This window comes from Rhipicephalus sanguineus, chromosome 8, assembly GCF_013339695.2.
Source record: "Rhipicephalus sanguineus isolate Rsan-2018 chromosome 8, BIME_Rsan_1.4, whole genome shotgun sequence".
NCBI classification, from domain to species: Eukaryota; Metazoa; Arthropoda; class Arachnida; order Ixodida; family Ixodidae; genus Rhipicephalus; species Rhipicephalus sanguineus.
The window spans coordinates 51170133-51195199 of record NC_051183.1 but is presented as its reverse complement, the minus strand read 5'-3'; the positions used below and the strand labels follow the sequence as shown (position 1 = coordinate 51195199).

The 25067-nt window shown below is 45.8% G+C and overlaps 1 long non-coding RNA gene across 2 annotated transcripts; it reads left to right on the top strand.

Annotated features, from left to right (window-relative positions):
• The first annotated feature begins 6508 nt into the window (after positions 1–6508).
• Positions 6509–24774, top strand: LOC119401881 (uncharacterized). Of its 2 annotated transcripts, none has more exons than XR_005185547.2 (5): positions 6509–6620; positions 7700–7802; positions 12919–12989; positions 16669–16756; positions 24614–24774. It is a non-coding gene; the product is annotated as an uncharacterized LOC119401881 (long non-coding RNA). The 2 variants fall into 2 exon arrangements; XR_005185545.2 differs by having other exon boundaries at positions 6510–6620; positions 7700–7792.
• The last annotated feature ends 293 nt before the right edge of the window (positions 24775–25067 follow it).

The window sequence follows — 25067 nt, the reverse complement described above, 5'->3', positions numbered from 1 at the left end:
CAAAAGCGCTTAAGAAGTTCATTTTCAAGTGGGTCGTGAGTGGTTATGCGAGCCGCTTTCTTGCGAGAAGCATGAAGAACTTGTTGAAAAGTGCTAGTCCAGCAAGGGACTGCAACAGCTGGCTATTTTAGATGTGCAGCTTAACTATGCAATTTACATAGGCATGGAACTCGATTTAACTGCGGGCACGGAGATGTCAGTGTAGCTGGACACAACGCGACGGTTTCAATGTCAGGGCGATTTACGCATTAAGAAGGAGTGCAAACTTCGGTGCTGTCAGGCATGTGAGTGCCCTGTAGGTTGACAACGGAGATGAAATGCTCTGACACTGACATGGAAATGGATCTGACGACGCTGAGAACATCGGCTGGTACTTCGTTGGTGCCCTTGACATGGCGGGTTGTCGTTCTGAGCTCGGACATGTACGAAATGTGCCCGTCCTCACGCGCCGAGTAGAAGGACGCTGAACAGATTTTCTGCACAAGGGTTTAATGGTTGACCACGGAAGTAAATAATATACGGCCCACAATGAAATGGTCCAAACGTCACAGCCACACAGGCTGGCGTACGAGGGGGGTAAGGGGGGGAGAGCTGACAACGCCCCCTAATCATCTGAAGGGGTGCGCCAATTTTGTCCCATACCTTTATTAAGCCGCACATTTCACGCCAATTTTTAATGTGCAGGGTTTTACCAACGCATACTTTATGACAATAGTTGCGACCGTGGACCCTTGCTTGGGAACTTAAAGAACAGTTCACTTCCTCCCTTTACACTTGGAAAGGCAGGGCTTATGTCAGGCCGATCTGAGAAGCACGCCATCACTTCGTTTTCAGTTTTGCATCCGTGGCGGAGCTGCTTGGTTTTTTTTTCGGAATCTACAAACGCGGAAGGGGGAAGCGGTGGTTTCGAGTTTTTTTTAGGGAAAACAAACATCTACGCCTGTATTTTGAAGACAAGAAAAATAATAATGTCATAGAAAGGATTACGCCGTTCGTATAATTTTCATGAGTTTTATAATAACATATGCTCGTCAATGTGTCTATCTTGCGGACGATTGTGTGATATACCATAATGTTACGAACAACGGACGTTACGTCGGAGGCAACCTATCCTCTTTGCTACGGCGTGTCGTAAGATATGATATTATATACATATAATATTCAGCGAACATGTGTGCTCTCGAGGTCCCTCTTGACAATGTAAAAGAGCGCTGTAATGACTCAAGTGTGACAAATACCTCTGCATGCAAATGCGTCTGCTACAACTGCACCACGTCTCAGAATACGCACCACATCCCAAAAGCAAGATGATTGAGTACTAGAGGCGATACATTTGTTGTCAAGGTTCGCGTCGCAAACCTCACCGCCTAATTGGCGCCATGTTCTTCATGCACGTAGTAAATGTAAAGTGTAGACATTCACATCGACAGTCTCGCACCACACCTGGGGACAAAAGTTCTCAACTCAATATTCTTTATTCGTATGCGCGCACAGTATGAATTTGAAAGAAAAGTATGAACTTGAAAGACGTTTCGCAGCAAGCGCGACACAGAGATTGCAACCGCAGCAAATTAGAATGTTATACGAAGTAAGCCTCGCATCTCACTTACGTAGGATTCGATCAGTCGTAACTCCACAAAACGCTCGGTATGCGGTCACTGCAGCGAGTTAAGCGACTTTCTTGACGTCGATTGCTTCAACACAACAAAGCGGTAAAATCACACACTGTACAGACAAATGTATGAGGCGTCTCCTGATCCCTGTCGAGATAGCGAGTGCGACACTACGCGCCACCGCGACCGTGTTATTAACATTTGCAGTACCATTCCAAGTGACACTTCCCTTCCCCCTCTTCGGCCACCCCTTCATGCGTCTTCAGCTCGACGGAGACTGCCGGCGCGTTTCCTATGTGCTTGACCAGCGACCGTCGGCAGCCCTCGCCCGCTTTCATGCGCAAATAGAGCACACGACACGCGGGGGCCATGTTGTCGATTTCGAGTTCATTCGGAACATGACAGTGACTGCTAAAATGCGCCTTGAGGGTAAATATTGTTGTCTTGATGTATTCGGGTTTGACCGGCAAGGACGGTTATCAAGCTCGACGCTAACCGCGAAGCAGTGTTCGAGAAACTTCGCGATTGTAGTAGATCGTTTTTTTTTTAAGATTGCGCCCCACACGCGAATGTTCCAGCTTTGTCGAGAGATGACGCCGCCACCAGTGATATTGCTGGAAAGTTCGATAACGCCTGTATAAAAGCCGACGCGCTTGACCGCTTGTCAGATGATCCGACGGTCGACGCTCTGTTCGCCGCTATCAGTGTATAGCTTGTGGGATTCGTGGGCGTCCGCCCCAAGGAATGCCGCCAGAGACTGCTGAAGAACTAGGATAAAATTTTTAGTTAAAGCAAACTTGAACGGTAATGCAAAACAAGAGTAAAACTTCCAGCCCTATCCCTGGCGCTGGCGTGGCGCACGCCGCGTGCACGAGCACTCCCCGCGACAGTCTGTCGGCCACTCCCGCATGGCTGCCCACGGTCGGTTCTTATATCTTGTTCCTGGCGCGTGGATCATGCGCACTGCCGTCGGATCATAACTCGTGCCGTAGTCATTGGGGGAGAGGGGGTTTATAGGCGGCGATTCCCACATTTATCCTCCCCCCCCCCACCTCTGAAGAAACCGCTTCACAGTCTTCTTTGACGGCGCCCGTGGTCCTTGTGGCCGCCAACGCGGCAGCTGCCGTCTTGCACTTGCGCAGGGCGTCACCAGCCCCGTTCGCCGTGCATTCGACGGAGATGACCTTTCCGTGCCGTTCGCTGCGTTGCAGGTGCTGGATGAGTTTGTTTTTTTCCTCGTCGGCGCTCGTAGTCAAAAAGGCGAAACAGCGTGCACCGGCCGTGTTGGTGTCACTGACGACGTTGGGGGACCCAACCATGCCTCGTTTACCGCTCACCCAGAGGTCCCGCGCAGGCACCTTGTCCGCGGCCACCTTTGGCGTCGTATTCGTGGCATCTTCGATGGCCTCCGTCGCAGCCGCTGCCTTTCTCGTGGCCGTTTTCTCGCTGTCAGCACTCACGGCAGGCGTCGGCGTTTCTGTCCTCGCCTTGTCCTTCGTTGCCGCGGCCTGGTCCTCCTCTCTGTCGGCGTCCACGTCAATCGTCGCCGTTCAAGAGCTACTCTGCCTCGGCGTTGCCGCCGACCCCTTCACTGTAGCACTTGAGATCGGGTTTTACGCGGCTACTTTCCGCACCACCGTCGACCTTTTCCTCGTCCTCGGCGACCTCTTCCTTGCCGCACTCAGGCTCGGGCTCTTGCGCCGACGTGCATCCTTTCCAAACCGGGGCCTTCCGCTCTTCGTCTTCTGCGCCATCGACGTTCACGACCTCGTGCTCTCGGTTTGCTGGCGGCGGTGTTGCCAGCTGTCCAAACGGGGGCACCCGCCATTGTCCAATGCCGGCGGTCGGGATCGCCACGCCCCTCGCTGCCAGGTAGGCTGCCGACTCTGCGTCTCCCCTCGCCGCGCAGAATTTTGCTAAGGTGATGTCGAGGCGCTCCATAGTTTTCAGCAAATTCTTCAGTGCGGCCTCCATGCTTGCTGGTAGCGGACGACAATACCCGTTGGGCGCCAGATGTGGGGTTCGTGGCCGTCCGCCCCAAGGAATGCCGCCAGAGACTGCTGAAGAACTAGGATAACATTTATTAGTTAAAGCAAACTTGAACGGTAATGCAAAACAAGAGTAAAACTTCCGGCCCTGGCCCTGGCGTGGCGCACGGCGCGTGCACGAGCACTCCCCGCGACAGTCTGTCGGCCACTTCCGCATGGCTGCCCACGGTGTGTTCTTACATCTTGTTCCTGGCGCGTGCAGCATGTGCACTGCCGTCGGATCATAACTCGTGTCGTAGTAATTGGGAGAGAGGGGGTTTATCGGCGGCGATTCCCACAAGCTGTAGTTTGACTTTCAGTTTCCTGGCCACAAGTTCGGCCAAATAAACAGTTTCATCTCTGACGTGCTGACTGCTGCCTTCGTTAACGTCACGACCACGTGACAATATCTATGTTTTCATAAAAATGAGCCTAAATAATGTAGAATATGCTTTCGATATGAAAATACTCGCAGGGTCTCATTTCTTTGCCTAAGATTACTGGAAGACGAAAACCATCCGCCGCTTCCTTTATACTCTCCAGTCGACAGGCATCGCTCCGCGGAATTTTTCCATGGTGTCTGCTGTGACGGCATCGTCTTGATACTTTTTATCGCCTATGGTTCAGGCTTTCGCAAAGTGAGCGACCGTCACACTTTCCCAAAGACTAAGTTCACCTCTTCATGCGAACGCCGCGTAGGGTACGTGAACGCGCAGACCGAGAGCCTCGAAGAAGGAGACGCGTGGGTGGTCATGTGACTCTTGGTACCACACGCCGGCTTTCCGCTGAGCCACCCTTGTTATTAGCCGTTTTAGTCGCTGGCATTAATCAGCAATTCTGCTTAGATAATAATAATAATAATAATCAATCAATCATTTATCAATCAATCAATCATTTATTTAACGTGCCAGGAACAACCGTGAGGTCTTTGTGCAGACGCACGCAAAAAAAGTCAATAAAAATAAACAATACAATACAGACAGTCTTCAGAAATAAAAAGAGAAAAACACGTAGACAAAGAGAAATGAATACAAAAGGGGAGGAGTAAAATAAGACAATATGAGAAATATTGAAGGGGAATAAAAAATTAGGTTGCACATATACAACTATGCGGAAAGACGGAGAAGGGAAGACTTTGTACATTGTGTCATACTATGTCAAAACAGTGCAGAGCTCGGATAAAAACAGTGATTGTGGACTATTAAAAACGTCAAGATCAAGAAAATTAATATTATAAAGACTTTGTATTCTGTGAGCGGTAGAGTGTTGGAAGAAGCAGGCGGGTACATGAAACGGTCTGTTCTATCTGGTTAACTTACGCGGAATGCGAAAATTAACAGAATTGAGAAGTACAGGGCAGGATATGAAACCGTGGACTAGCTTGTAGAGAAATAAGAGATCAGAGCGATTTCGTCGGCAGTGAAGTGATGGCAGTGATAATGACTCAGCAGTATTTGAACGAGATCCAGAGTCATTTTTAGCAAAGCGATGGTTATATATGCTGAGGAATTTATGCTGAGCAATAATAATAATAATAATAATAATAATAATAATAATAATAATAATAATAATAATAATAATAATAATAATAATAATAATCTTGTCATCTTAAGCTGTACAAAAAAACAAATAACAGGCCTGTCAAAGCAAGACGGTGGCTTGGAGGACTAGGCCCGGTACATGGGCAAACGAGAGATGACATATAATAATAATAATAATAATAATAATAGTAATAATAATAATAATAATAATAATAATAATAATAATAATAATAATAATAATAATAATAATAATAATAGTATTGTTGTTATTATAATTATAATTATTATTAGTAGTAGTATTATTATTAATAATATTATTATTATTGTTACGTAAAATGACACGAGGCGTGACTATTTACAAGTGTATTTACACTGATGTGCGCAGCATTGATCAAGATGGAGGACAGCACCCACAGCAGACAGGTCAGTCCTCTTTGTCGTCTTCTGTACGCAGAATGTCTGGCTCTTGATGGGTTAGCTACGTAGCAATATTATTATTATTATTATTATTATTATTATTATTATTATTATTATTATTATTATTATTATTATTATTATTATTATTATGTGGTTTTACATCCCAAAACCACGCTATGATTACGAGAAACGACGTAGTGGAGGGCTTCGGAAATATCGACCACTTGGGTTTCTTTAACGTGCCAATAAATCTCAGCACACGTTCTCTTACTATAACGCCTCCACCGAAATGCCACCGCCTTGGCCCGGATTCCAACCCGCAACCTTCGGGTCAGCAGTCGAGCTCCATATCCAGAGACCACCGCGGCAGACATTACTGCCAAGATAATTTCGAGAAAGTCACCAATGTTTCGGCTAACTCGATCGAACATATTTGCAGCTCCAGCCAGACACGCACACTCATGATTAAATGACGTTTCCTTCGCCTTCTGGGAAAGGGAAGGAGCCTGTGATATAACACAACGTTTGAAGAAGGCCTCGAATGCCGTCAATAGATTTAAGTCTGAAATTTCGACATATAAAAAAGGGAACGTGGAATGACGTGCAGGTGATAGGCGGAGTTTTTTCGTTTTTATGATTAACGTAACTTCTAAACATGTGCGCAGAACACCGCCATACAGATCTCTAGTGCATCGCTGCCTATACATCACATGATAAATGCGGTAACAAGGAAGTATTAATGACAACACATAAGCTGGTACCAACATCAGCATGAAATGAATAATTACCTTGATCCACTGTATTTCAGCACGACAACATAACTATTTGTGTTAAGAGCAGCATATGCTAATTTAGCCTGGTATTATACCCAACATTGCTGTTATCGCATTGCGCAAACAGTAAATTTTAGTATATATAGGCGCTCTGTCTACACAAATGTAGCGTTCTCATTCAGCTGATTACCCCAATACTTCACCACGCTTCGGGGTATTTGTTGGGTTTTGGCAACAGTGAACCAAGCAGTAAGTTTTTTAAAGTTTTGCTGACGCGAGGTGGTCACCGTCACTAATGCTGTACTTTATGTCCAAGTTCTTGTAGAGAGAATTTTTAGGACTGTAAAATTGTTTGCCGCCTTGTAGCTCCTAACCACTCTGAACTTATTGGATCCTGCCATCATGATAGTAACGTCATGTTAGAAGTGTAGCGGTTTTCCTCCTACTAATGAAGAAAGATTAAGCGTTTGGCCTAGTAGTCTAGACACTCGCTTTCGAAATGCGACCCTGGTTCAAAGTGAAGCATACGGGTAAATATTTCTTTTCTGTTATTTATTTATTTTCTTACAGCGTCGACCGCCTTGCGTGACAGAGGGACATACAGACGAATAGACAGTTTTCTTAATGGGTCGGCGTAGACATGCTTAAGTACAATTTTCTAAAGGGTACACCGCAGTTAGTGTCCATGGCACTGGAAAGCCTTTTCGTTCAACCAGCTTGATGACGATGGGTTTGAATGCAATAACGACAATACACATTCAAAATGCAGTCACCACACCTTGCCATCCCTCTTGCCAATATATTTTCTTCTCATTTCAAAGAGTAATATGCGGAACGATAGTGATCTTACACTATCATCATCATCATCATCATCATTAAGCTGACTACGGTTAAGCCTGAGTTACTAACATAGCGTAACTCAGTTAAGTTTAGTCCTCTTTGTGAACCGCCAGGTTTCTGCTCCGTAGGTACGTACGGGTAAGATGCAGCTCTCTTCCTTTTGAGTGATAGTGGCAAACTACAATTCATGATTTGAGCCCACCGCAGGGTAAAAACCTCTCCCATGTTCCGCCAAACTACCGGGCCCCGTGCTTGCTCGTGCCACGTTATATCCCCAAACCTCTTAATATGAACTGCGAACCTAACTTTCTGTCTCCCCTTCACACATTTCCCTTCTCTTGGAATCCAGTCAATTTTTCTTAATGACCAGCGGTTTCTTGCCGTCGCGCGACATGCACTGCCTATGACCATTTCTTCTTGATTTCAGCCAAGAAGTCCTTAACGTCCGTTTGTTCCATGACCCACTCTGTTCTCTCTTGTCCTTTAAGGTAACACCTATCATTTTCCTCTCGATTGCTCGCTGCGTCGTCCTCAGTTGAAGTTGAGCCCTATTTGTAAGCCTCCAGGTTTCTGCTCCGTAGGTAAGTACTGGTAAGATGCAGCTGTTACACACTTTCCTCTTGAGTGATCGTGCTAAACTGTCATTCATCATTTGAGAGGGCTTGCCGAATGTGCTCCATCTCATCCTAAGTTTTCTAGTTGTGTCAGTGCCACGATAAGGCTCCGCGGTTATGACCTGTCCTAAGTAGACGTATTCTTTTACCAATTCCAGTGCGCTGCTTCCGAACGCAAAGCACTGCTCTCTTCTCGGACTGTTGCACATTAGTTTAGTTTTTGGCATACGAATTTTCAGACGTACCTTTCTGCTTTCCTTGTCCAGTTCAGTAATCATGGGTTGTAATTTTTCCCTTGCACTTTTTTGGAGATAGAGATTGTAACATATGTTTTAAACCACCCAGATCGGTATCTCTTGTAAATACGGAATCAAATATGATACATTTATAATGTGAGTACCTCACACAGCATGTAATCCTGGAGGCATTTCAGAGAGGACGAATCATTACTGGCTCCAGTATAGCGGGGCAATTCAGATTAATCCTGAACAGCTGAAGTCACTTACCATGACCTATATCTCGCCTGTGTTTTAGTGACTTGCCTGTTTTTGCATTTTACCAGCATACAAAATCGGTCCATGTGGCCGGAAATATGACCTTCGTTCTCGAGCTTAGCGGCGTGATAACTGACCTGCTAAGCTACGATAGCTGATATTCCGCAAGCCAATTATCTACGTTGGCTTAGAGCATAGGCGTATTCACCGGGGGGAGGGGGGGGGGCAAGGGGGCGCTAGCCCCCCCCACTGAGCAATCTTGGGGGAGCTGAGCCCCCCCCCCTCCCCCACTCCCACTTTCGACAACGGTTATCATCGGCTGCAGACTGGGAAACTAACAAGTCAGCCAAAGTTTTACTTGAACGCAGCAATAACGTAACGTTGTAATAAAATTTGTCCTACGATTCTGCTGTGACGACTGTCCTCCGTGTGTAATGACCACGCACTGTAGGCTACCTGCGGTGCGGGCTGCCTATTCCACGCTTGCGCGTCTTGCGCTCGAGCATTGCAGAGGAGGCTATCGCTCAGCAGGGGCTCTATAACATTACAGCAATCTGTCATGATTTTATTTTGCCCTGCCTGGCCCGAAATTTAAGTAATCCGCGACGCAAATATGGGCGCGAACCAGTAAACGTTTTATAGCCCTCTCCTTTGTCAAAAAATCAGTTTCTTTGAAAATGAATAGCATCACCACTGCTCCATATTCAAGCTGCTGTGAGTTGATGAGTGTGCAGAAGTGTCCAGTATTTTAGTTGTGCCTAGCCAGGACAGCTAAATTAGAGTCCCGTTTTAGTCTCCGATTAGACTGCTTATCATATGGTAGCCTGCAGCGATCTTGGCGGCTTGTAATAAGGCAGTGGATTCGAGCACATTGAGAATCCCAGTTTTCAAGATTGCCCGTTATTTGATCTACAGCACCAGGAAGATGATCAGCTTCCACGGTTTTCTGGACTAAGGAGGCTGCCTACCTGCAAAGGATTGTGTCTGTTCCTAATAATGTTATTTTCTCTCACTACCTCTTTGTCAGCAACGATGAGTTCACAGAGAGTTATACACGCGCAAAAACAGCTCAGCATCGTTATACTACAACTGAAAGTATCTGTCATACATATATAAATCCATATCGCCCGCTGCTATAAGCAGCCGCTGCCAATGTGATTGGCGAGTAGCCTTCTTATATTACGTTCAGAAAAAGACACTGTCTGGCTATTCCGATAAAAATGAGTTATTGTTCAACACAGTAATGTGCTGCTTATTATGCTCACTTCATTTTAACGTCGCGAGGTTTGCAGACTTGGGACGTCGCGTAACAATTGGAGGCGATTTTATGGCACATTGAAAATTTTTGACGAATCGCGAAGAGCAATGACATACAATACGCCATATTGAAAACAGTTCATTGTTATTATTTTTTACGCAGTCATGCGTACGTGGTAATTACGCGGTGGATCACTTACCCGTCATTTGTTGCGTCGTTTTACGAGCAGGTGCTGTGAGCATGAGCCAGAAAATTTCGACCAATCATTAACAGCTAACGACCTATACAGAAGGAAACAATGTGGGGTAGTTTAACGCTATAATCGCCTACATTTTTTCAAGGAAAATTTCAGCTTACACAGTTTACGTAGGCTGTTAACTTGGAGGGACCGGAGGGGAGGAGTAAAGGGCCACTTCACCGCTTTTGCGTCCACCCTACCACCCAAGCTGGGAAAAGTAGGAGGGCAAGGAACGACACCTAGTATATAAATTCGTAGTCATTTATAATCTTATAACTACACACAACCAGCTGAATATGGTTTGCTTAAGTATTAATTGACTGAACTTGGCCTTCTTCCTAAGAAAGACTTTACATTTGAGGGCTCTAACAGTAAATAAATTGGCACTCGGCTTACCCTGAAGACTTCTGCGAAGTGCCTTGCTTTGTCAGCCACATGTTTTGTTTAATAAGTGAGAAGTTAAGGTGCTAGAGTCATAGCAGGTTCTTAATATTTATCATATCTACAACGCGAAACTGAGACTGGGAAGTTTGCTGATGGAATGCTCAGATGATCAGGTTAAATTTGGGTGTACTTTTTGAACTTCACGGTAATATTTCCAAAATGTTAACCCACACTGCTGTGTTGTCGCGGTATAGGACGGCCCAGCCTGCACAATCTGTTTGTGCAGATTCTTCCTTGATTTAAAACAAACAGTTTTGAAAAGCAAGTCATCTGATCAGCTCTATGAATATAAAAAATCGCCTCAAGTGATATATATATATATATATATATATATATATATATATATATATATATATATATATATATATATATATATATATATATATATATATATATATATATATATATATATATATAGATGGCGGGCAGAGTGAGCGACGCCAGCCCCCCCCCCCCCCCCCACTCGCGAACGAGTTGGTACGCCACTGGTTTTGAGCTCTAGTTTTAAGTGCAAAAGGCAAACAGATAACTAGAGCTGTTTCTGTGCGCATACAGCGGTCTCCCTTGATCCTTACCCTGCGCCTCAGCATGTCATTGCACATTGTGCTGATGAACATCCAAGTATTTGGATGCATTACATTTCAATGTCAAACGCAAAGCTAGCGACTTCCTTAAATGTTCTTTTCGGGTGTGCTTTCGAAATGATCGCCTGCGTTACGGCGTACTGAAGAGCAATCACCGCCATCTGTGCTGCGCACGTTTACTGCTTTGAAAACCCTGAGCTTTCGACAGTTTCGTGATGACTGCTGTCCCGCGATTTTGACTAACTGAAAGGCACGCAATGCACATGACCAGAACTGGACCCGGGTACGCAAGGACGCAGCGCAAGGACTTGCTGTCTATAATAATAGACTACAATAATAGACTTGCTGTCTCATCCATCGACACTACCAACCACTCGCGCGAAGCGCCTTTAACTTGAAGATTTTGCTATTCGCGACGACCTCCGCCACCCACGCAATTACAGCTCCGACAGCCGCCAGCGGTTATTTGTAGTACCTTACAGCCTCCGTTCCGAAATATGCGCAGCTTTCCACAGCGGTCCACAGTGTGCCCACTCTGGCATTTTCAAGACTAACCAGATCCTTCAACAGCGGTACTAGCGGTACCACTAAGTCCGAACATTCGTCCGCTCTTGTTTCCGACCGTTGTGGCAGCTATCGGTAGCGACGGGAGCTTTGATGCTGCCACGGATATTGCTTATGAGATTGATACAGAAACATATAAAACGCGTATAAAATTGCGAAACCGGGTCCACGAGCTGGCGTATGAGTTCGTGTTCTGAGAACATTGTTCACAGCTTGCACTAAGCCGCGCCATGCTCGATACGCAGCGAAACTGATCGGTCTCATACAGGGTGTTTCAAGAAATGTGTCCAACCTTCTCGAAAAATCAGGAAAATGCGATATTTGACTGCTGCCTTCGGAATTGATTTTTCTGTAGTGGCAGGGATTTTAAGATGGTTAAAGAAATTATTTGGGACTGTAAATAAAAAAAGTTCAATTAATTAACATTTTAATTAGTGGAGTTTGGTGTTTGTGTCAAATGGGAGAATTGAAGTTCTTCATGCCGGAAACCCAACCCCACTTTGAAATTTCAAAAAAGTCGCATCCAGTAATCATTACGCAGTAATGAACTTCAACCAAATGCAATGGCGAAACGTAAACAGAAATATGGAAGAACGCAACTGCCATAATCTTCTGAGACGCCCAAAATGAGTGAATGACTTTTTCTGTAGCGCTAGGCATCTTAAGATGGTTAGAGACATGGCTTGAGACAGTAATTAAGAAAGTTAAATTAATTACCTTTTTAATTAGTAGCGTAGGTGTCTGTGTCAAATTAGGGAATTGAAGTTCTTCGTGCCAGAAACCCATCCCAACATTGAGATTTCAGAACAGCGTCCTCTATTAATAATTACGAAGTAATGAAGTTCAATCGAATTCGATGACTTTCGCTGTTGAAGGTCGTTGCATTTCGTTGAATTTCATTACGCCACAACAATTACTAGAGGACGCTTTTTCAAAATCTCAAAGCTCGGATGGGTTCCTCGCATGAAGAACTTCAATTCTCCCATTTGACACAATCACCTAAATCCACTAATTAAAAAGTTAATTAATGTAACTTTCTTAATTACTGTCCTAAATGATGTGCTTAACTACCTTAAGATTCCTGTCGCTACAGAAAAAGCAATTCTGAAAGCCCCGAGCAAATATCACATTTTCCTGATTTTTTGAGAAGGTTGGACACATTTCTTGAAACACCCTGTACGTCGTAACAGCAAAGTTCACTCCCGCTACAGCCAAGTTCAAGCCAGTTCAAACAAAATGCAACAACGCGCGAGTCAAGGTCAAACCAAGTTGAAGCAAAGTTCAACATAGCTACAGCCATGTTCAAACCAAGCTAAAGCGAAAATTCAAGAGAACGTTCTGCCTAGATACAGCAATAAAAAAAGCATCAACCCGATCAGCTTCGCTGCGTACTGAGCATTGCTCGGCTTAATGCAGGCTTTGAGCCATTTTGTTTTCGACTGGATACCCCCGTATGTGTACTGCGTCTATATAAATTGATCTTTCTGTGTGTTTTTTTTTTTCAAAACCAGAATTCACACAGGACAACGACCATGACGAAGACGGCATTTTTGGTAATAATCCTCGTCTTCTGCATTTTTGGGTAAGGAAACAAGACCACATTAACTTTGTTGTTTCGAAGCTGCGTCATAATTTTGCATTCAATGGTATGACATGCTAGTTTTCTAAGTATTCATATAGGCTTTTTAAATTGACGTATTGTATTACAACAAACAGTGGTACTTATAATGTCTCAGCCATTGTCTCAAAATGAGAAGTTTCGGTCTAAAGATTTCGAATAATAAATTGCTGAAGCTTTGACATTTCGATCTATTAGTACATTTCCCTGTTGGTTCTCAGAAGTGCTGAGCCGCGGCGATACACTACATAGACGCAGATACGGAAGATTTTACTGAAAGCACACACACACACACACACACACACACACACACACACACACACACACACACACACACACACACATATATATATATATATATATATATATATATATATATATAATGCGATGTTTACGACGGTTCGAGCACTCTCCCTATTGTGCAGCGGCGCAGGAAACAGACAGGGAGACGTGTTTAAACATTCATGTACAAAAGGAAAGGATATCAACAGTCGGTGGTGTGGGTGCCATCGGGACGACCACCCAGCACACGAGGAGGAAGAGTCCCGTGATCTCACGACTTGCGAGCAGCGGTGGCGGCGTCTAGGAGATGCCGGGAGCAGCGCGAACTCGGACCTTGTTTCCGACGTCCTGATCACCACCCGGGCGTAGCGGTTCCACGGGCGGATTCTGGCCAGCACAGCACCGTCTGCGCTGGAATGCTGGAATGCTGCTCGCCACAGCTGCGGTGCGGCAGCTCATTCACCAGCGTTCCACGCCTTGGCCAGGGCACCGCCAGGTACAGCTCGGGTGCACAGCTCATGGGTTCGCGGTTCACGTCCGAGTCTGAGGCGTCGCTCGGTGCTGCTCGGCACCGCTCGATTCAGCCAGCAGCTCCACCCCTGGCACCTGGACCCTCGGACACCCTGGACCTCGCCCGGCTCCGTGGTCCTCCGTTCACACGCGTCTTGGCCGGCAGAACGTCCCGCTCGCCCGAGCTCAGAATCGCACGCCCTGGCCCCAACGCTGCGAGCGCGCCTCGTGCCAACGTGCCACCGCGCTCTTCTTTTTCCTCCCTCCGTGATCGCTGGTCCGCGCCGACGTTTTGCGCTATTTACACGTGACAATATATATAGCAAAGAGGAACGCTATATTCGGGCATCTCCTGTTGTCCTTGTTAAAAAAAGGCCGACTCCGAGTATATCGAATAGAAAGTGTTTCATTGACCATTGGAAGAAAGAACAAAGAAATGAAAACTGCGAATGTCTTTGAGCGCACATCGCGGTGACTGACTGCTACCCAAAGACTAGAAATTGCCATGCAGAAACACAAGATGTTGCACGTAGCCTGGCTTCAGGCTCTCTCGACGTGATGTTACGGCGATTCCTGAGGTTGAAAACATGCGCTCACTGGGCACATCAGCAGGAGGGATGAGAAGTTATTGCAGAGAAATTTCGGCGATACCTGGATAAAGTGCAGTTCCATGCTCTTTTCAGTATTTCAAAGGGTAATCATTTTTAGTAACACGGGCACATTGAAGAGTTTTCGGACCTCTTCACTATAAGGTCTGAGAGAAGTGTGCTGGTTATGTTTCTTTACTCTAGCATTTCGACAGTCTCTCAGATTGTTCGCTGGCCTTCTTCGTTGGTGCCATGGCGTGTGAAAATGACATAATCTCCATTGAAATAAATGTGCCCTCGCTTTTGAGCCAGGTTATCGGTGAAAGGTTTAACGAAATGCGTACTTTAACAGCGTTAGCGTTTGTTTTAGCCACCTCAGCCTATCCAAGGAGCAACACTGGCCTTTGTCGCGTTTTAGATATTCGTCCAGTCGAAGTACTCGAAAGTTCGAATACTAGCTATACGAAAGTCGAATCCAATTATTCGATTAGCTATTATTCGATTCGAATTCGAAAAGTTGAATATTCCCACACCCCTACCTCTAATTGCTCTGATCGAAACAGACGAGCCCAGTCGGCGCCGGAGGATCTCAAACAAGCCACAGCGGTCCATTGTGAAGCCGGCGCTATTTTTCCCGCCGCCGCGCTCTCGATCGAAGCTCTCACCATTCTCTTCCCTATGTGGGGTTTTTCAAGTCCGTGGGAATCCCGTCTGCAGGGAACGATCTAGGTGCCCCAAGTCTTGGGATGCAGCGCCGGCCCACTCTCAGAGAGGACACTTAACCAGGGACAATCATAGCAGCGGGCACGATACACAAGAAAACATTGGTAATTGGGGATAGCTGATGTTAAAGTTGTACTATGCAGTCGTTCTTACACGTAGGGTTTGCGTATACTTAAACCCAGAAGCGGTGGTGTCATGTAGACAAATTCGGCCGGTAGTGTAGGCCTAACCTTCGCTGAGTACAGGTGACTTGCGAGAGGCAAAGTCTGAGCCTTTTAGCTTCGACAGCTCTTTCACTGTTGGCATAAAGTGCAGCTGAGGCAAGCTGTAGTGAAATAATTGCCACAGATGCGCTTCTGGTATAGCGATGTTGAGCGACGGTTGTTTTACAGCGAAAGCTGTTATGAGATCATTTCACCGGCCGTTTTTCGCGCCATAGTTGTCCGCCGCCGCCGCCACCGCCGCTGCCGCCGTGGTCCGTAACCACTATCGCTTGAAATAAGAATAACAAAAAAATTCTAGGATGGAACGAGGTTCGAACCTGGGCCCTCTGCGTGGGAGCCCAGTATTCAACCTCTGAGCCATGCCGGTGCTTGAAACTGCTTTGCAAAAAGGTCCTATACAGGCTTCATGTCGGGAAGGAACCACATTAAGATATGCAATATAGCGTGGTGGAAGAGTAAAATAAACACCGAGCGTCACACAACGCGAATTGTGTAATCAGGCGTCACACAATGCGAATTGTGCAACGAGAAGGTTGTTGAATGCTTCCAACTCATTACAAAGGGCTCCGCCATTATTCTTTATCGAAATCAGGCACAGCATCAACAAAGTGCGCATAATGCCTTGCATGCGTTTAGCAGGTACCACGGCTCTCCGTAGAATGACGAAAAATTGCATAATGCCCGCTTTCCTACTTCTCAAAAATTGCAGTGATTTATAGCATGGCGGGTTCCTCGCAAGTGCACTTGTATTGGTTGCCAAGGAAGCCCATAAGCGCATGATCCATTTCCTCGGGGTCTCAGTAAAGTTCTTCGCCTCCCCCCCTCTCTCTCCCACGTCAACGTATGTTATACAGTATGGCGGGAGGGACATAGCGACTGGGCGTCACCTAATGCAAATTACATAAGTGGTGGGCCGTTTAAAGCTTCCAACCCATTACAAAAGGCTCCGCCATAATTCTTCATCGTCATCAGTCGTCGCGTCAACAAAGTGCACATAATGCTTACAAACGTGTAGCTGGTGCGGCGCTTCTCCGCAGAATACCGGACAATGGTAGGTGCTTCCGAACTTCAAAAAAATTGTGTTTTATGGCGTAGTGGGTACCTTGCTAGTGTACTTGTATTAGTAGCCCCAAGAGAGCTTACAACGGTGCTTTAGAAACGCCGCTCTTCCAGCTTTCGCTGTGACTGTGCTGCGGTTTCAGAGCAGGCCTGGGGGTTTTTCTAGACAACACAAATCTTTAGTAACAATTCTGACATTGCAGAATGCAACTGCGCAAAAGAGTGTTTCTCTCATGCATCATATTTGTGGATTTTTAGTACTGATATCCAGGTTTCCGGCAAAGGTGAACAAGAGAAAAATCAGGAAATGGAAACCTGTTACGAACCTACGTGCTGCGATAAATATGTGAGTACAAAAATGAATTGTGAATTACCCTCGTCAAAGCTGGCTCAGTACATTTATTGATCTATATTGAATGTTCAACTACTAAAGCTGCGAAAAAAACTGTGGTTCGTTAGAGACAAGCATATGACGGCCGCGCCCATTGATGACACAAAATAACACCAACAGGCGCCGCAAGCTGCAAGGCTGAATTTATATAAACTGAGGAAAATTCCAAAAATAGTAGCAGGAACACCGAGAAGTACAGCGGAAACTACAACATTAAAACAAGTCTTACAGTGCTCAAGGTATCTTTTAGGGGTCAAAATAGCTTGTATTAAGTGGACGCTACCTGTAGGCTAACTTACGTTAACAGGCTGTGTCGCACTTTTGGCAGTACTGTATGAAGTACCGTGCATAGGTTGTGGAGACCACGAAACTTTCACTTTTGTTAAAAAATAGCTTGAAACAATCAAACAAGTTTGAGACGAAGAACATTTTGTAATCATTAACTCTGGTATTATAGCACTGTTCGTTCTGGCTTTCGTACGTTGTACAGGGAGTTCACAAAAATTTTCTTACTGATCAGGGAATATCCGGATCTCCTCAACTTTTTAAGATTCCCAACCCAGAAAACAACACTTAAGATGCGGGCTAAACTTCTGGTTAAACAAACCATATGAACATCGAACTATTATTTCTCATATCGCTTTATTTACAGCCCTTGTCACGCAATTTAGTAGGAATTTAGCAGGTATTTATGTGATCTTACACTATCCGTTATTGCGGGTGGTGCTCACATTTTCGAAAAAATATGTGTATGCGCTTGTTCATCAAAACATGTGTGCTGCAGTGGTGACAATTGTAGAACAGTGACAATGGATATTGTACTATCCGTTATTATCGGTGCTGCCCACATTTTGCAAAAAAAACATGTATCCTCTTGTCCATTATAAATGTGCTGCAGTGGTGTCTATTGTAGAGCAATGACAGCGGATATTCGTAGTCCTCGTAGAATATCTCTGAAGAATATCCTTGTAGAATGTGAACAATAGGGACGACATTTGTATATGTTGTCATGTTGTCGTGATGGTGTCAGGCTACCGGAAGGGTCCTTCAGGCTTGCAAGCCAAAACCATGCGCGATGGTCGAAGATCCCTTTCAAAGGTCTGCCTTGCAGGTATGGGCCAAATCATAATGTCGTCCAAATTATGTCGAGGCTTTATTTTAGGAGCTGGCTCGACAGGTTAAGTCCCACGCCTTAAGCGTAACCTTTGTTCCAAAGGCGACCGCTACAGGCGCATCTCGCGCGAAAGAGAAGTCTTCTTCGTCTTGTTCTTCGAGCGCCCAGATGATGACACTAACGCAGGCAAAACGACATATAGCATCAGCAACTGTTGCGTGCGCACGCTCACGAGAAAGAAAAGCATTCTTCCTCTTGTACTTCGACAGTCTTGATGATGATAATAACGCATGCAAAACCCGATTATCTCCATGTCAGCTCCTTAGTCATCATTCACTTCGTGGATATGACGTGATATTTTCCGTCCTGAATAGTCGGCTTCGGCTTCTTATAACGACCAGCTAACATAAAAATGACCCATTCAGCACTGTCTATTCTCTTCGTAAGCGGGGCGCCGAGCCCTGCACTGATTGCGTCGATGTAAATTTCGGTTTCGGCTTGTGCGTTGCAATGAAAAAGAATGGGTGGCGACTGCAGGTGTCATTTTCACGCCTAGAATGTGTCAATTTGTGGGGTTTTCCACTTGAATTCGATGTCGGATTTCGCAAGGACTGTAGGAGGGCCTGGTGCGGAAGTTTTTCTCGAAGCGTCCTCAATAGGCGCAAAGGCCAAAGCGTGGCGCATCGCTTTCTTATCGATGCATTGTGTGAAGTTCGCTATGGCTTCAGTCATCCAAGTAGACCGGAAAGGACTGTGCCTATAGGCCCGCTAATGCTGTGTCCATTATCCGTTGAAACATCTCAGGTTACGAGCCAAGTCCGAAAGGCGTGACTTTATAAACAGGGACAGACCATCTGGTGTGATCAATGCATTTTTATCTCGATTCCACTTGCAGACTTCAATTTGACTGCACCCTATCTTCGAATCCATTGACAAAAAGTATTATACGTTGCACTGCTGGTCGAATGTGTCGTCTATCCGTGGCATGCGGTAATGGTCAATCATCGCAAATTTCTTCAAACAACGGTACTGGACCTATATCCGCAAGGATTCATGCTTATTCTTCACTAATACTGTGAATGATGTGCATGGCATCTTAGACGGTTTTGCGTTTTCATCACGCAGCGTATCGCAGCCTCACGCTCACAGAGATTTGGTATGGGCTCTGACGACGTGGGTGGACATCTTCTTCTGTTATAATGCGGTGCTCAGTGAATGGGCTCTGTCCAACTCTTGCCGACGACTAGAAGCAGGGGAACACTCGCACTGACGTCGAAAGCTGGTTCAGGAGCTTTGGTCATCGGAGTCGGTTTGGTAGAAGCTTTGAGAGCGTAAGTGTTCCTGGCTTGCACAATTTTGTTTTTGCAGGAGACCCTCATTCCTTTGTTGACTTGCTTGTATTCGTGGCTAAAATTTGTGAGAATCACCGATGTTTCCCATCCATGTATCTCAGCTATGCCTCTTGCGACGGAAAGCTCGCGGTCGACCACTAAGGGCTGGTAGCCCTCTATGATGCCTTGTTGAAATCGGCATTTTGCAGCACGGACGGAAATTATGAGGCTGGAGCAAGGGGGAATGCTGATTTGGTTTTCAGACGCATTCAAGGCGGGGTTTCGTGGTGTCGTGTGTGGCAGGGTATCTTTTCCGGAAGACGTTGTTAGCGACTCAGATCTGAGGTCGATGACGGCACCGTGATGGCTTAAGAAGGCCATACCGAGAATTACATCTGTTGAACAGTGCCTGAGGGCTACGAAGGTCGAGCGATATGTCCGGTTGTTAAGAGTGACCCTTGCTGTTTAGATAACCACCGGCGTTACTAGGTGACCTCAAGCTGTAGGATGTTGGGGCCTTGCCAAGTGGTATTCATTTTCTTGAATTTCGTGGCCAACGGTCTATTGAAGACAGAGTGGTCTGCCTTTGCGTCGACCGGAGCGACGACGTTTTGGCCGTCGATGAGCATGCTGTTGTTGGCAGGCTGTCGTCTTGCGTTAGGGTTAGGTTGCAGTGTCGGATCACGGCTGCGTCGGTTTGTTCCGCTGCTGCTACGAGACGTCCTCAGGTGTTCTGGCATAGATGTTTGGCCTTCAGGACTTCGTTTGCTGGTGGCGTGTTATTGAGACTTCGTCCCAGTGTCGTCGTCGTCGGTGGAGTATCTTTCGTATTGCGATGAACAGCTGCCGTCCCTTCATCGGTTGCTGCTGCACGAGTATTCTTATTGCGATGGCAATTACCGTGTGTTCAAAGTTAAGCTTTAAGGTTGTCTTAAAATTCAGCACCACGAAGTACGTAAAAACTACCTTTGTAGATAAATTTTGTATCAAGGGGTATACAACGTAGAACAATAAGTATCACCCTCGGCGGTATAATTAACTAAGATTTAAAAACTAACTTTTAGTGGCTGCAGCAAACAGGCATGTTTGTATTGAAAAGTTGAAGGCCGTCGCGTTTTTGCATAGTTGCACTTGGAAGAATTCTTCAGGCTTGTCTGTGATACGACATATCCCGTTGCAAAGATTAACTCTGTTTGCATGATTAAGCATGGAAAGCGGTGAGGATCATCGCAATGTTCGTCCCTATTGTGACAGAGCAGTTATTGTTTGCCGTCGCCACCCAGTAGCAAAAGTGTAACACCATTATCATCTTCCACCTATGCCTTCAACCCCGTGGTCAAGATTAAACACTGCTCGCATAGACCCGATCTCACCAGATGATCTGCGCAATGGCGCGAGTTTCCGACAAGTGGCACTGTCGCATCATTAGTTTGGAGTACTCCTGTAGCACTGCTGGTGCGGGCTGCTTGCTTGCGGTGAGCTGCAGGTATATTGCCCGTTTGGCGTGAATCCTCGCACAGAAGGGCAATCTTGAACCGACTGGTGTTAAAATTGCGCGTCCCGGATCTCTTATGTCACATTTCGCTTCAAGTTTGACACTGCATATCCTAGCGTTAAGAAAATAAAAAAGAACGGTAGACAACGCTTACATATGTACAGGTCGTCTCTTCGTGTTGATCCGCTCGCGTCGCTTCGCAGAATAAGTATTAGTACAAAAAAAAGAGAGAAATCACGTTCATGTCGCCATGAGAGCGAAAATCCTTAGTGAACGTCAGCACGCGAACGATACAAGTTACAGTGTGCGGAAAATAACTTGCCCAAACTGCGTAGAGCTCTCCGTGACTCGACGACAGAAAAAAAAAAAAAGATGGGACGAAAAAAACAAAAAAATCACAGCATATCCACGGGGTGAATGATGATGAGTGGGGCGAAGCTACGGAGGGAATCATCTGTAAACCGTGAAACTCTTCCGTGAAATGCGCCCAGTACATAATATAAAGAGTGTGAAACATCGTGTATATATTAAACATCAAACTTTTATTGTACTGTTGGTTTACGTGGTCCCTTCATTATCACTCTGTGATCGGTGAAATGCAAGGAAGAAGTCCACTCCCGCAGCGAAAGAGCGCCAAGAGCGACCGCATTCCCCCGCTCGCCCTGTTGCGAATTAAAGGCAAGGCTAGAGGGAAGACAGGACGCGCGTTCACACGGAACGCAGGTCGGTAGCATGCCCAACGAAAGCCACGGAACGCGATCGTGCAAGTGCTCCGGCTTCGCATCGCCTCATGGTTCCATTTAGCGTCCCAAAACCAAACATATTGCTCAAGGTTGTGCCTTGCGTTTTTCGTAGAAATAATTTCTTTATCATGTACATTAAGACGAAAAGTTGCAAGCTCACTAGAGTGTATCGCCCGCAAAGTATGTCTTTTAGTGTGATTTAACTCTCGTACGGCAGGGTCCCTCGCGCCGTTGCCGTCCACCTCGCCCGTTGACGATCGGGCGAGGTGGCGAACATGCAATCTACGACTACTACACTTTAAGAAAAACATCTGGCGTTCTTTCGTTCTGCTTTTACAAAACATCTGGCGTCTTTCGTTGGTTTATTTCATCAATCAACGGCGTTTTGAACAAAAATGTTATTGTTTAATCACGCACAGGAGAAATCCTCACCAGGCACTACCTTGGAGGTAAACAATGGCTGCTAATGGCAATGAGAGACAGAAGAGTCGGCTTTTAGCTAACACTTACACTTCTACTTCTACTAACGTTTCCTACTGGAACATGCAAATGGCTGCTAATGGGGAATGAGAGACAGAAGAATTCGGCTTTTAGTTAACGCGCACGCTGCGAATTTTTTATTGTTCAACAACGGCACAGGAGAAATCTCCCACCGGCACCACCTTGGAGGTCAAAGCGTAAGACTTGTTACTCACTAACTACGACCACGACGAGGGACCGAACGGGTGCCGCCTTAAGGGAGCTTCGCCCCTAAAAAAATGTCTCCACCTCCCCGAAGGGAATTGTGAGGAAATGCGAATGCATTTCTTGCGCCGAGAGTACACGGCGAAGTAATTTTAGTGGCGTAAAGCTGGACAAATCGACGCGCTCAAGTGTCTCCCTTTTGGGCGCCTCTTTCAACGAACGCTTCCTACGTGCGTTCGTAATCACCTCAGGGATGTTGCCACCGCCTTCAATGCAGCACAAACGCGTTTAAAACGCGCTGTTTCGAGGCTGTGCCAAGGCAGCACAAACGCTACAAATGCGTTTCAAAAGCACTGCATTGAGGCGGTGGCGCAGGGAGGAGAGAGAGCGAACGGCGAGAGAAGGAGCGGCGAAGCACTGCACCTGCCCTCTCCTTCACACTCTCCACACACGCAGGAGCTCGGATGCGAGCGCCCTCACATGCCAGAGCGCGCTCTTCCTCTCCACTCACTCTCCGCTACTGCGCCCGCACCACCTGCTCCGGTTGCTAGGGGCGAGGATAAGTGAGGCGGTGACTCTCGGCGATGGCCAGGGCCCTCTGGACAGCCTGTAGCTGAAGAGTGATGTCCGAACTTCGAAGAGCTTCATCCCACTTCATCTTATTGGGCAGACCGGAAGCCACAATGAGTGGGTAAAACCAGGACATATGATCAAGAAAACAGGAATCGTGTCCGCATTTAGAGCAGGATTGCGGAAAGTCAGGATCAAGACGATGAAGTGCTCTAGTGGTGTTCGATGAAGTTCTCTAGTGGTTAGTGCAGACGTTCGCGTCTGCACTAACCAGAACGTAACCGACTGAGCCCTTTCCACCTTGGGACTAGTGGGAGGTAATCTCGTGGAATGTAGATAACGGGCCTGTAGCGCTACAATCCAGGAGAAAAGCTGGGTTGTCGGAAGAGCGGTGCGTGAAATCATACGCCAGACAATGAGCCCTCTCATTGGGATTACACCATCGGTACAAGCAGCGAGGATTTCTCATAAATCATTTCATAGCACCGCCAGCAAGGAGATGCGAGGACTCCACATGCCATGGTTTCCGGCTCATGTAGAGGGAGCCGTTAATGTTTTCCTGGTCCCTAAGTTTTTCTGGTCTTTCTGGCAGAAGCCCGTATTCTGGCGGTAGTCCTTGCTGCCTAGGGCTAGTTGGCTATTCATTAGGGAGAGATTTGAGATCTGTGGTATCTTCTTCCCGTTGTGGGCTTGGCTCACGGCTTTTCAGAGGCGTCTCTAACATGAAGCAACGAATACCTCGAACAGAAAGTCACGAAGTTGTGACGGTAACGTAAGCAGGACGCAGTTCGTAAATATGAAAGCCTATTACGCGAATTTGTACCCAGTAAAAGTAAGACTAAAAGTAGAAGCAATACTCGCTGTACAGTGTTGACTGCGAATACGGACTTCGGTGTCGACAATCTCGCCTTTGAAATGCGTAGTTTTTTATACGGGCCTTATATAACCCTCAAGTGTTATCGCTGGTGTTAGCGTTAGGTTCCGAATAAAATCGTAGTTTCTAGTCTTGCACGTAATCTTATTAGAGCAGTCTGAAACAATCGCGATGTTTCTAAGCATTGCAGCGCTGCCTGCGACATGTGGTGCGAACTGTTTTGGGGGGTTTCACAAAAAATAAAGGAATTAGCGCGCATGGTTATATATATTACCAATGGAAATAGGAACAATTAGTGTGATTGTGAGAACACATGACCATCATTTTGGTTAACATATCTTTAAGTTAGCTCATTTCCATGGCCACCCTATTGAAGATCGTGGGTTGGTGGATGCTGGAACTGTTGGTGGATGTGGTAGAAACAATAGTGGAGAGGTGGAATGAATAGTGCATAAAGTGGAAGCTGTGGTGGTCATAATGGCTGATGATGGCGAGAGTGGAAAACTATCGTGGCAGATAGATATGGTGGTGGCGAGCTTCTTTTGGTGTTTACGGGAAAATGCTAGCTGAAGGTGGCGAGGCAAAACATGTTTTGTTGGATGGCTTGGTGAACAGGCTGGATGGCGGTGGCATGTTGGAAGCACGCAGAGAAAAAAACCCACTAAATTATGGGAAGGTCACGTGGGTGTATATTCAAATCGAATAAAGAAATATGCAGTGAATATTGTATAGCTTTTCGATGTTCTTTATATAGGTAATTATTCCATGAAACACAACACGTGTAGTGGTCACATGTTTATCAAAGATGAAAGCTTAATTGTGCCATATATGACATTTAGGAAGCAGCCGATTAAAGAATATCATACTTTTCCAAATTAAATCTTTCGGAATTCCCATATGCATCGCGCATGGCTTTTTATCTTTTCGAAACGTAACCACGATAATTTGTGTGAATATTGTTCACTTCCTTTAGCACATGATTACATGCGTTTTCCTTACAGAATTGTTCGGTACATTGGTGCCCTAAGAACTGCAGATGTCCTAATTGGTTGATTCGACAAACTGGAAACCATGGATGCTACTGGGTTTGATACCGCCTTGTTCCTCAATTTCAGCACAAGAGTTCTGCAATAAATGCTTTGGAGGTACTTGTTGGCTTGGACGTTTTGGTATTATTTTCCCCCACTTAAAATAATAGGCCTGAAATTTGACAATTTAATTTACTCACAGGCACCGGCATATTTTTTTGTTGACAAGTCAAAGCTGTTGCCTTTAGAATTGTTTCACAAAAGGAGATTGCGGCAATGCACCATAGCTGGCTTTTATATGCGAAGCATTTCTTAGTGAACGTTTGGCACTTCTATCTATCTATCTATCTATCTATCTATCTATCTATCTATCTATCTATCTATCTATCTATCTATCTATCTATCTATCTATCTATCTATCTATCTA